Source organism: Fukomys damarensis, unplaced genomic scaffold, assembly GCF_012274545.1.
Source record: "Fukomys damarensis isolate Sample0158 unplaced genomic scaffold, DMR_v1.0_HiC HiC_scaffold_39, whole genome shotgun sequence".
NCBI classification, from domain to species: Eukaryota; Metazoa; Chordata; class Mammalia; order Rodentia; family Bathyergidae; genus Fukomys; species Fukomys damarensis.
This window is the reverse complement of record NW_022900951.1, coordinates 75,870,138-75,884,639: the sequence shown is the minus strand read 5'-3', so window position 1 is coordinate 75,884,639 and position 14,502 is coordinate 75,870,138.

The window sequence follows — 14,502 nt, the reverse complement described above, 5'->3', positions numbered from 1 at the left end:
GTGTGTGTGTGTGTGTGTGTGTGTGTGTGTGTGTGTGTAGGTCCATGGTGGCCTATTCCTGAAGCAGTAATTAACATACTATTAAGGGAAAAGATTATAACTTTAACATGGCTAAGGTCAAATTTATTCCACAAATATTAACCACTATGAATATGTAAGTATTTGACTATATTTTATAGAAAAAATTCAAAGAAACATTTATCTCTCTGTTGAAGCATAGTGTACATTCATAAAAGTGTGCATGGCATAATATTTTGAGGTTTGATCTGAATTCCAATCAAGAAGAATAGAAACAGTCAGATATACTTCATAAGTGGAGTTAAAAAATAACAAGTCTAGCCTCTAATGAATTAATCTGTTCTGTAGTTCTACCCCCGACTGTTTTCTTCTCTGCCTCCTTCCACCCCCTGCACTGACCTTTCCTCCTTACCTTTTTTTTTGCATTAACAGATATGTTTGAAATATCTCCATATTACATGCGGTTAATATCCATGAGGGATTGATCAGCAAATAATGTGACTTTTTTGATCACTTTATAGATTTTAGAGTCTATTGGGAATGACAACAAATACAATGTGGCGATAAAGTATGAAGAGGTAATAGAGAAACTGTATTACGATAGGACAACATATTAAAATTAGATCCGTCCCCTTACCATATCATTGCTGCAGTTGAGTGAGCCCAAAGTGAACCCTTCAGTATGTTTAAATTTTATAGCTGATAATATGTACAAATGCCTGTGTTCATTAGGCACGATATACTTCTTTTTTTGTGTGTTATTTTATTTAGGTCAAGTTCTTAGTACACAGCAATAATTAATTCTAAATGCAATTAAAAAATTAAAAAGTGAATGTTCCCCCACTTGTGTGGATGTGGTTTAATGGCACAGACAAACATGACTGGCAACAGGCTGCTCTCCCAAATTTCCTGAATGGTTTTTACTCAATATCACCAACTCTCCCTCTGGGAGCTAAAAAGTACAACTGGCCAGATCAAAAGTTGTTTATATTCTTTTTTGTAAACCACTTTCTTAAGAAAAAAAAGTGCATGGACACAAAATATGATAAAAACTACTTTTTCATAGAATTCTGAAGTAGCAAAAGAGGTTTCATTTTAGGGTGAAAATAAACTATTTTTTGCCAAAAAAAAAAGAAAAACTCTTAACATATTTAGCAAAGAACATTTATACACAGCTAGACCCTGTCATTTCATTCATAATTTAATACAAATTCTCAATAAAACAAAATTCAGCATAAGTTTAAATGTAACAAGTTCATTGCATCCTTCCCCCTTTATACTTCTTTTATAAAGAGCTCAAAGTTGCTTCCCACTTCTCCTTTTATATCACACATTATATTACAGTATAGTTCAACTACTTGGTACCCAGCACAGAAATGTTTCATTTTCACTGAATTCCCTAACAGCAGCACAAGAGTAGCATCTATTCTTTTTAGTCAACTAGGCTACTAATAAGCAGCAAAATCTCTAGATGGCCGTTGCTGAATCTCAAGTAGGTGTCCCAAAATGAATGCGAAAGATGAGTCTGAGTGAGCACTTTTGATTTTTCAAATTGCTTTTTTCCACTTGGCAAAGAAGATGTTTAAGTCATCTTTATAATTTCTGCTGTTACATGTTATGAAATCCCTTCTCTCTCTGTCCTTCCCTCCCTTTGTTCATTTGTATCAGTGACTTCTCCATGGTGATCCAAATCCCTGCATATATTAGTTTGATCTCATATGGGAAATAAAACATTTTTTATTCTGTTTGGATTGTCAAAACAACGTACCTTAGACAGGAGATATAAACAACAAAAATGAATTTCTCACAGGTTTAGAGGATGAGAATTCCAAGATCAAGGTACTGGCAGAGGCAAACTTTTGTAAGGTTTTGTTCTTTGTTTCTGCACTTCTGCATTTCTTGTCTTCTCACGTGGTTCATTGGGCAAATAGACTTCTTCAACCAACTTTTGGAGGGGCACTCGTCTGATGGATGGAGGCTTAATTTTTATAATGTAATTACCTTCCAGAGATCTTGCCTTTTAATACCATCTTCTTGATGAGCAGGTTTTCACATATGAGTTTTTTGGGGACATGAATATTCCTGCTAAAACAACAAATTTACTTTGTGTTCTAAGGCCTATAAAAATAATATACACGCATGTGAGCTCTCCAATAAAAATTTAGAGCTTCCACTTTGTTATAGAAATGTGTACAGTTTGAGAATTAATACTTTGATGCCAGGGATGTTTTGTTTTAGTTCAAAAATACAAATAATAGCCCAGGGATTTAGCTGAGTGGTGCCGGCATCTACCTAGCAAGCTTAAGGTCCTGAGTTCAATCCCCCGTAAAAAAATTAAAAAAAAAATAATAAAAGTTAAAATAATACTTCAAAATATGTTGATACACAGGTTAACATATATAGATTCTAATCTTTGTTGTTGTTGTTGCTGTTTTTTGTTTGTTTGTTTGTTTGTTTGTTTTTGATACCGGAGATTGAACTCAGGTCTTTGCGCTTGCAAGGGAGGCCACCAAACCACTGAGCTAAATCTCTGACCCCATGGATTCTAATCTTGTCCCCACTTACTATGAAATGACTTTACTCTCTGTAAGTTCAAGTCACACTGTCTGTAAAATAATGACACACTGAATCAAGGAAATTATCTGGGATACTTTTGTCACATGGTTACTATGAGGCACTAATAATGGTTTCAGAATTGCGTTGAAAAACTAGAAAGAATTATACTGATTTAATATGTCATTTTTCTTCTTCTATTAAACTTAAATACATAGTTTTCACCTTTACTATTACATTTTTGCTTTAAAATCTTAGACATAATATTTAGATCAACATCAATTTTAGACTTCCAGTAAAAAAAAGTTTATTTTCATTTATTACAATGCTTTTTTTCTTTTTATTGAGTTTATTGGTACATTTTAGGTATACAGTACAGTTACATTCATTATTGGGATCTTGTACCTTTACATGACAGGTCTTGGTTCTCATTTTTTCCCCTTGTCCCTGCCCTCCCTTCACCCCCTCTTCTCCTCCCCATCTACAAACAATTTATTTCCATTTTTTTCATTTTCTCATATTATTTCTTTTCCCTTATTCCCTATCCCCTCTCCTTCCCAAGTTCCCTACACCTTTAGACCTTTTCTTCCGATTTCACATTAATAATAATCTCATTAGGATCATCTGTACTATTATAGTTTTTCACACCAGAGAAACTATTCGGTATTTACACATGTGTTAACTTATTTATTTCACTTAGGAGTATATCCTCCATATGCGTCCATTTTGCTATGAATGACTCTAATTTCTAATTCTTTATGGCTGAATAGTATTCTATTTTATAGGAAAAACACATCTTCTTTATCTCATCTCCAACTGATGGGCAAATGGGCTGATTCCATGTTTTAGCTATTACAACCTGTGCTGCTATAAATATCAGTGCTCATATGTCACTGTAATATGATTCTTTTAATTCTTTTGGAAAGATACCGAGCAGAGGGATGGCTGAGTCAAATGGAAAATCTTGTCCCAGCTCTTTGAGGTATCTCCATATTGATTTCCACAGTGGTTGTACCAGTCTGCACTCCCACCAACAATGGAGAAGGGTTCCTTTCTCCCCACAACCCCGCCAACATTTGTTATTGGTTGATTTATTGATAGCAGCCATTCTTTGTGGGGTGAGGTGGAATCTCAGTGTTATTTTCATTTGCATCTCTTGAATGACCAGTGATGTGGTTCATCTTATTAAATAGCTTCTGCACTGCAAAAGAAACCATCAACAGAACTAAGAGACAACCTTCAATGTGGGAAAAACTTTTTACCAGCTGCTCCTCAGACAAAGGACTATTATCTAGAATATATAAAGAACTCAAAACAATCTCCCCCCCAAACATAAAGACCCAATTTATAAATGGACATCTGAAATGAACAGACATTTCTCAAAGAAGTGAAATTAGCAAGTAAATATATGAAAAAGTGTTCTACAATGCTGTTTTTTTAGTCAGATTAACTTGCATAACTGTTTATGTGAACTGAAAAATGACCACTGCCTATCCTTGAAGGCTGTCTAGTTGTTTTTTTTTTTTTTTTTTTTTTTTTTTTGGTGGTACCATAGTTCGATCTCAAGACCTTGTGCTTTGAGGCAAGTGTGGTGCCACTAAGCTAAATCTTTGGCCCGAAGTAGTATTTTTGATGCCAGATATCATTTACAAATAATGATAATTTTACTTTTTCATCTCCCATAGCATGTATATTTTTTCCTTTCTCTCGCCTGACTATTCTGATGAAAGTTGCAAGCACAATATTGAATTGCAGTAATAATAGAAGATATTCTTGTTTTGCTCCTGATTTTAGAGGAAAAGTTTTCAGCTTTTTATAATTTAATATGCCATTTAAAATAGGTTTTTCATAATTGGCTTTTATCAGATTGAGATAAGGTCCTACTATATCTGTTTTTCAGGGTTTTTAACCAGAATTAATGTTGGATTATTTCAAAGGTTTTTTCCTATCTCTATTGATATTACCGTGTGATTTTGTCATTGCTTCTGTTTATGTTTGTGTGATACATTACACTTATTTATTTGTGTATATTGAACAACCCTTGCATCTCTGGAATAAATCCTACTTTTCAATGATGTATGAGTTATTAATGTTTTGTTGTATTCTGTTTGCCAGTATCTTGTTAAGGATTTTTGCATGTACATTCATTAATGCTAGTAGCCTTTCATTTTCTTTTATTTAGTTGAGTCCTTTTCAGGTTTTGGAATAAAGGTAATGCTAGTTTTCAGAAATGAGTTTGGTAGTACTCCTTCCTTTTCAATTTCATTAATGACTTTGAGGCATGTAAGCACTAGAGCTATCCGGAAGTTTTAATAGAATATATCAATGAATGCATTTAGTTCTGGGCTTTCCTATTTGCTAGGCTATTTATTATTGCCTTAATATCATTGCCTGGTATCATACTGCTCAGGACTTTTATATGTCCCTGTTTCTTTTTTGCTAATTTATATGCTTGTAGGAATCTGTTTATATCCTCAAGATTTTACAGATTGCTGGAGGACAGGTTTTCATAGTACTAATCCTCTGGATTTTAGCATTGTCTTGTGAATTCACCTCTTTCAATTATAATGGCATTGGTATAGGACTTTTCTTCTTTTGTTAAGTTTAGCTAAGTTTTTCCACTTTGTTTATTCTTTGTAAGATTCATTAATTTTTTAAAATTGTTTTTTAGTCTTAGTTTCATTAATTTCTCCTCTGATATTTTTAACTTCCTTCTAGGTAGTAGCCTTGGATTTGGATTATTCTTTCATTGCTAGATTTTGAGGTGCATCATTGGAATATTTATTTGAACTGGCTTTAACTTTCTTGTGTGGGCATTCACAACAATAATCTAAGAAATGCTTTCATTGTGTTCAATACAGTCTAGTATATAGAACTGGCATTTTTATTTGATTCTAGGAAGCACTTAATTTCCTCATTATTTTTTTTTCTGTGACTGATTAAGAGTATATACAATTTTATATAATCTCCATGTTTGTTTGAAATTTGTTTTTCTATTACCATTGATTTCTAGTTTCATTGCACTATAATCTGAAAATATACATGGGATACTTTTCCTTTTTAGTTATTTAAGTTTTATGGTCTAGTATGTGGTCTCTTTTCATAAAAGTTCCATGTGTGGAAAATATTCTTCCGCTATAAGATCGAAAACTTTGTAGATATCTACTTAGTCCATTTGTTCCATGTAGTTCAACTCTGCTATTTGCTTGCTCATTGGTTTTTTTTTTTTGTCTAGTTGATCCATCTGTCTAGTTTTTGGGGTTCCTACTATGATTTCACTGCTGTTTATCTGACATTTTATGTCCATTTATTTTAATTATGTGAAGTTGTGAGCACTGGTATTCAGTATGTACGTATCTACTATTTTTATCTCTTCATTTTCAATTGTTCCCTCAGGCTATAATTAGTAACCTTCTTTGGCTCTTCTGATCAATTTTGGCTGGAAGTCCACATTGTTTGAAAAATAGAATAGCTATTTTTGTTCACTTTTGGGCTCTTGTTACATAAAATACTACTTTTCATCTTTTAACCTTTTAGTCTAAAATTTTCTTTTAGATTTGATTGCATCTCTTGTTTGTATCATACCGCTGTTTTGTTTTTTATCCAATCTGTAGATCATTTTCCTTTCATTGGGGAGTTGAAACATTTTATATGATAAATTATTACCAAAATTTATTGACTTCTTCCTTTCATTGCAATTTTTCTGTTCCTAATACATTTATTTTTCCCTTTTGCTTAATTGCTTACTCTGATAGTTATTGCATTAGTCTTTGGGGAGCTGTTAGCTTATTATGTTCATCTAAGACATTCTTGAGAAATTTTTAGAGTGCTAGTTTGATGGTAATGAATTTTGTACGGTATGGTTTTACATAGAAGGTCCTTTACTTCTCAATCATTTTTGAAAGAGAAAATTGCAGGTTCATTATTCTGAGTTGCAATATTTTTTTCATTTAGTGTTTGAAATAATGTCACTCCAAGTTCTCCTGGCCTTCAAGTTTTTTTGTTGAGATATGTGCTACAACTCAAATGTGTATATTTTCATAAATAATTTGGTAATTTTGTCTAACATGGTCAAGATTCTATTCCTGTTGAACCTCTGGGATTTTTTTACTCTATTTTATTGTGGAGACATTATTTTTCTAGACATTGCTATTTAGGCTTCTATATTCTATTCTTACATGTATATTGAATTTTCCCCATACTAGCATACTTTTGTGCTATGATTTTTATAAGCTCATTTTCCTGAATTTTCTCTAATTCTAAGTGATCTTAAATTAGTAGTGTTTTGGTCATCTAGCAGATCTTAGATCCATTTCCCTTGCTCTATTGTTGCTTTAAGGTGTCTCTAAATATATAGTAATGTGAGTATATAGTCATAGGAGCCCTCTTTTCCAGAGCTGAAATTTTCTACTCACATTGACAATTTCTTCTATCCATATTTTTCATAAAAATTTTTATGTCCTATATTTCTTTTTGCCACCTTTTCATGGTGAGTAATTCTTTGCTAAATTGGTCATTCACTTTTTAAGTAGGTTTGTTTAGCTTTGGTAATTTTTATTAGTATCTTCCTTGAGACCACTTGTCATTTTATTTATTAACCATATTATCTGTTTAGTTGTAATATCTTTGAGCTCATGACTCAGTTTCTTCTCTTGTCTATAATCATATAACCCAACCAGTTGTTTATTTCTTCCACATAGTTGTCCCTTGGATCTGTTTGGGGGAATTGGCAGTTTTTGGAGATTTTGATGCTTATTTTCTTTTTATGCTGAGCAGTATGGATGAATTGGAGTGGAAAGGCTTTGTTGGTAGTATAGATGTCTATTTATTTGATATCTGTTTTCAAATGATATGATCTTGGGTATTTTTATTTTAGTCTTGCTTTTTATCTTCTACTTTCTGGTATTTTTCTTTTTTATTTACTCATCTTAATGGGGTCAGACCATTCATTGTTCTGTAAGGAGAAAATATCTTTTTGTTAAAACAATAACAACGTACATCCAACCATATATTAATCACATATTAAAACTTTAACAACTGTAGCCATTTACCAATAGCATTACCAACTGTACTCTACTGCTACTAACAAGAATGTGATCAGAAGGGTATGAAAAGAAGAGGAAAAGTAAAAGGATAAATCAATAAGAAGAGAGGAATATAAAAGAAGTACCAATTGATAAAAACACAGGGGATCACACTTTGTTGGAATTACTTTTAGCTAGAATAAAAGGGTCATATTGAGGGAGTTTGAGAGAATATTTGTTGGAGTAGTGGGAGAGATGTAGTGAGATGAAAATGTAATTATATTTTGAAGGAATTTATTCATTTTGGTAGTTATTTAAACTTTCGCTATATATGTTCACTTTTGGTTATGCTGTCATAGCTATGAAAGTGACTGTTTAAATCACTGATTAGTTCTCACTCTTATTTGCACACATGAAAACACCTATATATTTGGCACATGAAATGAGGAAAGAAAGAGAAAAGATAAGGGAATATGATAGAGAAGAAATGAAGAAAAAGAAGAGAAAAGGGATAAAAAGAGAAGAAAAAAACAAATAAAAGAAAAAATCCTCATATAGTTGTAAAGTACAAAAGCAAAGAGTCCTTGCAGTTGTATTTACACTGTAATTTGAGTTCTATTGCAGGTCTCACCTCAGCTCTCCACCCACCCCATGGTTTACTTAATTGCTTGTGAGCACAGAAGCTTGTAGATCAACATGGTTCTCTTAGGCTGCCTTTTGGGTGCAGGTTATACTCTAGGTATGGCTACTTTTCAGCCTGTGTCTCCATGTCAGGACCCAAACGCCTCAATTAATTTTGGAGGGGGAAGGTGTGGTTCTGTGTCAACATCTGTCTGAGACTTCTCCCTCCCTGCTTCTTTCCCTAGAAATCAAGATCCCACAGTTGTCTCTCTTTTTCTTTCCAGATGAAACTCACTTGCACTGCCTGAATTTTTCAGTTTTATCAGCCATCAGATTTGGGACCCTAAACAGTGATGTGATTGTTTTCACATCCCCAAGGGCCTGGTAATGTACTCTCATAAATTACTATCTAGATTTCAGTTTCTCTGATGCACCAAGCCTTCTGTCACACAGGAACCCCTCTCCCCTCTGATCCAGGTGCCATACACTGTCTCTCTACCTTTCATACCTTCGTGTTAACTCTCTCTAAAGCACCACTTTATTACTCATAAAAATTAATGAAGAACCTGGGCTCCATTCTTTTAGCAGGATCTGACTGGAGGGATTGGAAACATCTGTGAGGTTGTCTTCTGTCAAGTGTGGGCCACACACAGGATGCCTTAGAAGCACAAAACTTCTAGAGTACAGAAAAAGAATGGGTGAACAATTATTTCTACATTAGTCTGTGTTCTTCTTTCCCTAGGGTCCTGTACTCCCAGATGCTTCTTGTTTTTGCACACTGTAGGTTGCAGTTTTTTTAGCTCTAAATTTGGGACCCTAATCAGAGTGGTATGGTTATTTAAAAATCCCCAAGGGTTTGATGGCACTTTCAGTGTCTCTGATGTGCTGGTTTGCAAGAATCTCACTCACTTTGATCCTTTTCCCTGTAGGGAGGTGAGAGTGATAGAAGTTTAGTCCATCAGCCAGGCTGCTGCTGAATTCCTCCACTGGGAGCCTAATCCTCTCCTGACACCTTGTTTATACTGGGCCTGGTGTTCAAGGAGCACTTCAATCCTGAAGTGGTCTGGCTTTCCTTTCTAAATTCCTCTGATACTGGATTAAGGCCCAATGAGCACGTATTTCCATAAATAGTCCTTTATATGACTTTCTGCATCACTCTGAATCAGTTTACTTGCTTTTCCTTAATCCAGTGTATGAATCAGGGTGTCTATCTCTAACTGGCCTGTGCTGAATTGTGTTAGCCTTAGAAAGCTCAACTTCATTTATGAAGAAATATTAATCTGAAAACTACAGAGATAATTTACATGGTCATGACCTAAATTTTTTTTTGATTCAGGGTCTTGCTATGTAGTCCATGATGGCTTTGAATGGTCTTAAATTTATGGAGACCCTCTAGCCTCAGCTTCCCTACTCAGCTGAGTTGTATTACAGGTGTGTGCCACCACACATAGCTAGCTGTGTATTTTTGAATGTGTGTGCTACTATGTAAGGCACATATAATTTGTGTAATGCTATCTCTATTTTTTTCTGTGAAATGGCTCTGTGTAAAATTTTAAAAACACCATGAAATGATTTCACATCAGTCTCCACCTTAATACTCAACAGTATTAATAAGACTTAGTCTTTAAGAAAAACTAGAATCTATTGGGACATTGACCAGAGATATGTATGAAATGGAGATGCAGAGATAAGGTACTTTTATAGAACCGCAATCCTAAAACTACCCAGAAAGCAAGGTCAGACATTAAAAGATAACCTACTGAGCCACAAGTCACAGTAGGATCAAAATGCATTGTCTTAAGGAGTAAATTCTCTGGTCTTTGTTCTCTCCATACCCTTTTATTATTTAAATTGTTCCCACAGTTGGTCATTTAATGGACCATCCTCACCATCCCCTGTTCTTGCTCTGTGACCTATATAAGTCCCTGCCCAGACTCCTTTTGTTTTTCTTTGATCCTTGCTTCCTGGTTCTATCAGTAGAAGGCCACAGAGGCTTCAGTTTGGGGCTGTCATTTGTACTTTCTAATGCTGAAGGTTCTCCCTTAATGGCAGCCACTCTGGGCCCCCTTGGAGTATTGATTGAACCTTAACTCTGAATCATCTTTCATCCTTGTGCCATGGACCTGAACTGCAACAATCATCTAATTTGCTTCAACATAGATAATCTTTTTTTTTTTAATTTTCCTTTTTTCTTTATAGGTATATTTTAGGTTTACAATACAGTTACATTCATCAATGGGATCTTGTACTTTCACATGATACATCTTGGTTCTTCTTTTTTCCCCATCAGCTTGCCCTCCTTTCACCCCCTCCTCCCTTCCATATTTACAGAGTCTTTGTTTCCATTTTTTTCCTTTTTTCTCATTTTTTCTTTTCACTTCTTAGCTTTCCCCTATGCCTCCCACTTCCCCTACACCTGTAGATATTTTTTCATATTACATAAAGTACAAAGACAAACTTATTATTGGGCTTTCACTTTCCAGTTATGTTTCTCTCCATTGGAAAAAATGGAAGAGAAATGAATGGAAACGAAGAGAAGGGAAGAGAAGGAAGGGAAGGGAAGGAAAATGATGAAAAGAGAAAAAGACAAGGAGAGGGGAAAATAATTCTAAAGAGTAGAAGAAAATAAATCTTGAACATGAGGCTTTTCTGAAAATTCTGACAAAAAAGAAGTGTCTTTATCTTATGTGAAATTGTAACCAATATAGTATTGATTGACATGTTTGTGAGAAGCAGGGTAGTAGACACACAATAGGTTGCCTAGTACCAAAAATTACAGAACTCTAGTCCACCAAAGTTTGCCACAAAATGGCTCTGTGTAAGTGATCTCCTCAATATTCTCTCTGTAAAATGAAAAGTGTAGATTAAACATTCTCCAAAAGCCTAACCAGTTTGAAGTTCTATATCTGATTTAAGAACGTGAATACTGTAAAGAAGAGATTGTGGATCTATATGGATGATACTTCCTTCTGAGTAGTGAAATGGTGACTTAAATTAGGTTTTGTTTAATACTAGAACTTTCAGCTATATAATTAAGTATCTTACACAGAAATGTGAAGATGAAATAAAACAATTTAATCCCCAATGTTCTCTTTCTACCACTGAATACCAGAACCATTAGAGATGGCATATTTAACTCAGTATGCAAACATATCTGAGGCATATTATTTAAATAACTTTGCAAATTTCAACCCTGTCTCTCACAGTGTGGCCACATCAATAAGGTTGTGCCTGAGTTATTTCCTCTCTCTTCTGGACCTTTTCCCATACTATGCAGGAATTCAATCTCATATATCCCATATAATAATTTGGATGGCACACTTGGAATTAATTTTTTTCACACTTGGAATTATTATTCATCCTAGAAGATGTGATAAGGTTTCATGTATTCTACAAATCAATAAGGTAAGCAAGTGGCTCCCTCATAAACCCTTGCACTGTGACATACCTGAGACAGCCCACTTTTGTTGAATTATTCTACTTTGTAGGCTATCTCTGCTTGAAAGTGATGCTGATTGTAGAACAGCCACTAACTCACAGTGTGACCTCAGGCATGTCACTTCAAATTTTTAGCCTGTTTTCCTCTATAATAGTTGAGTGAGTTGATTTTTTCCAACTTAAAATTTTTTGTAAGCATAGTTTGACATTTTAAAATTATATGACAGCAGGGCTGTATAATAAATACGCACTTCACATTTGTTCATAGGATTTCTAGCATGTTGTAAGCTAGTGAGCCTTCAGGAACTTATTCATAAATTGTATATCCCATTACTACTCAGGAAGAGAAAGCAATTCACTAATCCTTCTCATTGCTTTTCAATTCACCTGCATAATCAAAAGTGCATGTTATCGAGGAAAATTTATAATCTTAATGTGCAACAGTGTATACCAAAAGTCTAGGTGGAGAAGCCATAAAATATTGTAATTATATCTCTGCATACACTTTTACAAAGTTATTAGACACCCTTTCTGGAAAGGAATATCTGCCAAGGGATATACCATGTGGTTCAGCTCCAGCCATGAGTTTGATATAAGATTTTCAAGAAACCACAGAAAGGCAAATACAAATTTACTTATCAGTTCTCTAGTTTTCTTATTTCCACTCATGTATATGGCTGAGACTTTGCTTCATATGGGACTGCTTGACAGAATTAATGATACCTTCTAACAGAAAATCATGCTGCTACAGGTAGGTTTTGGTCATTTAATTTGTATGGACATAATATGTTAAAAATAGTACCACAATAAATCTATAAGGTATGGAAAAGAACTAACAGATAAGAATCAAATATATTTTATGAAAGAACTCTCTGCTACTTATCTATGATGAATCATTGAAATACATTTATAGAGCATGTGGCAGAAAAGACCCAAAGACATGAAATAACAATATTTGTTTGTAACATTGTCCATAAAACTGAACAGGAAATGATAAAAGAATAGTACAAGTAACATAATTCTTAGACTAAGTTTACAATGGTAAATGTATCGTGAGGTACAGAAGAAAAGTATACAAAATTTGGTGAGGAGTAAGAAGTAGAAAATGAAGTAATCCTTTATTTAAGGGATAACTTGTTAAGAATTCTTCAAAACTAGTACCAATAAACTCAATAAAAAAGTATATTTTAAATATAATATTTTAATCCATCAAATTAGCAAAGAATTTTAAGAAATATGTTTATTTTTAAGGGTGCAGGAAAGTGGACACTGTCATCTATAGTTTGTAAAACATAAGTTGGCAATGTCTTTCTGTATGCATGATGCTCTCTAAAGGCAACGTGTGTTCCACTATTGGATACATGGTCAAAGGCCTTCCCTAAAATACAGCCTACAACAAAACCAGGCTCTCCCAACCACATGGTAATAGAATTGCTTACCTTTATATAAAGATTAGGAAAGCATATCTGCACGCGGTGTATGCCCATTTAGAATTTGGGCTATTTGTACTATTAAGTCCAAAGTTCTCAAGAGATATTTTAAATGAAAATAAAATGTCAGCAGGGTCTCTGATGGTTCTATAGATGTTAAATGTGTTCATGACAGGATCAAGTGTTTTCTTCACTGAGGATCAAAGCATCACTGTGAAAGTTTTGAGGGCACAAGAACAGAATCAAAACACTAATGACACACATGTGTAAATACCAAATAGTTTCTCTCGTGTGAAAAACTAAAAGTGTAAATAAGGATTAAAATATATAATTGATATTGTGTAATAGGAAGAAAAGGTCTAAAGATTAGGGGAAGTAAAAGGAGTACAGGAAAGGTAAGAAGGGAAAAGAAAAAATATGAGAAAAGGAAAAACATGGAAACAAAGTCTTTTATAAATAGGGAAAAGTGGAGGGGGAGAAGGGAGGGCAAGGGAACATTGAAAAAAATAAGAACCAAGATAAGTCATATAAAGGTGAAAGATCCCAATGACGAATGTAACCATATTGTATAGCTAATTATCAATAAAATTAATGTGAAAAAACACTAAAAAATATGAAAAATTTTTGACGATAAAAGATCAAAAAGTCAACATTTATTGGAGCCACATAATTCTGTAGAACAAATATGGAATCATTTATCTAATCAATCCTCCATTGTCAGGTATACAATTTATTGTCATTTATGTTTTGTTTTGTATTGTTTTGAGACAGGGTCTCACTATTTAGTTGAGACTGACCTGGAACTCAGTATGTAGCCCAGGCTGGTCTCGAACTCACAGCGATCCTCCTACATCAGCCTCCTTAGTGCTGGGATTACAGGTGTGCGCCACCATGCCCAGCTAATTATTGTCATTTTTAAAACAGTTGTGATGAACACTTATGATAGCCATCCACACAGATTAAGCTTGGACTACTTTTCTTAATTTGTTAGCATAAATATTTATGTTTGTATTATAGCTGTATCATATCTAGTAAACTGCCAAATTATTTTTGCAAAAATGCTTATTAATTAATACTCCATCTCATCTGTATTGTGTTTGCTCTCTCCACAGGCTGTAAACATTGAAGATTATCACGCTTTATTTCCTTTGTCAGACTTAATAGTGAGGTTGAATTTTTGTTCATATTTTGTTTTCACAATTTGGTGATTTTTATGCCCTTCTATTATTAATATAAATGCTATTCTCATTGTTAATCTTCCTTTTTATTATGAATGTAATAAAGTTCACATTAGCAACACTAGGAAGACAATTGTGTGAGATACGCTAGACCCTAAACTAAAGAATAAACTAATGGAATAGATATCTTGGAGAAAGCATCCAACATTACATTGTTAATTTTTGTACTCCACTTAATTA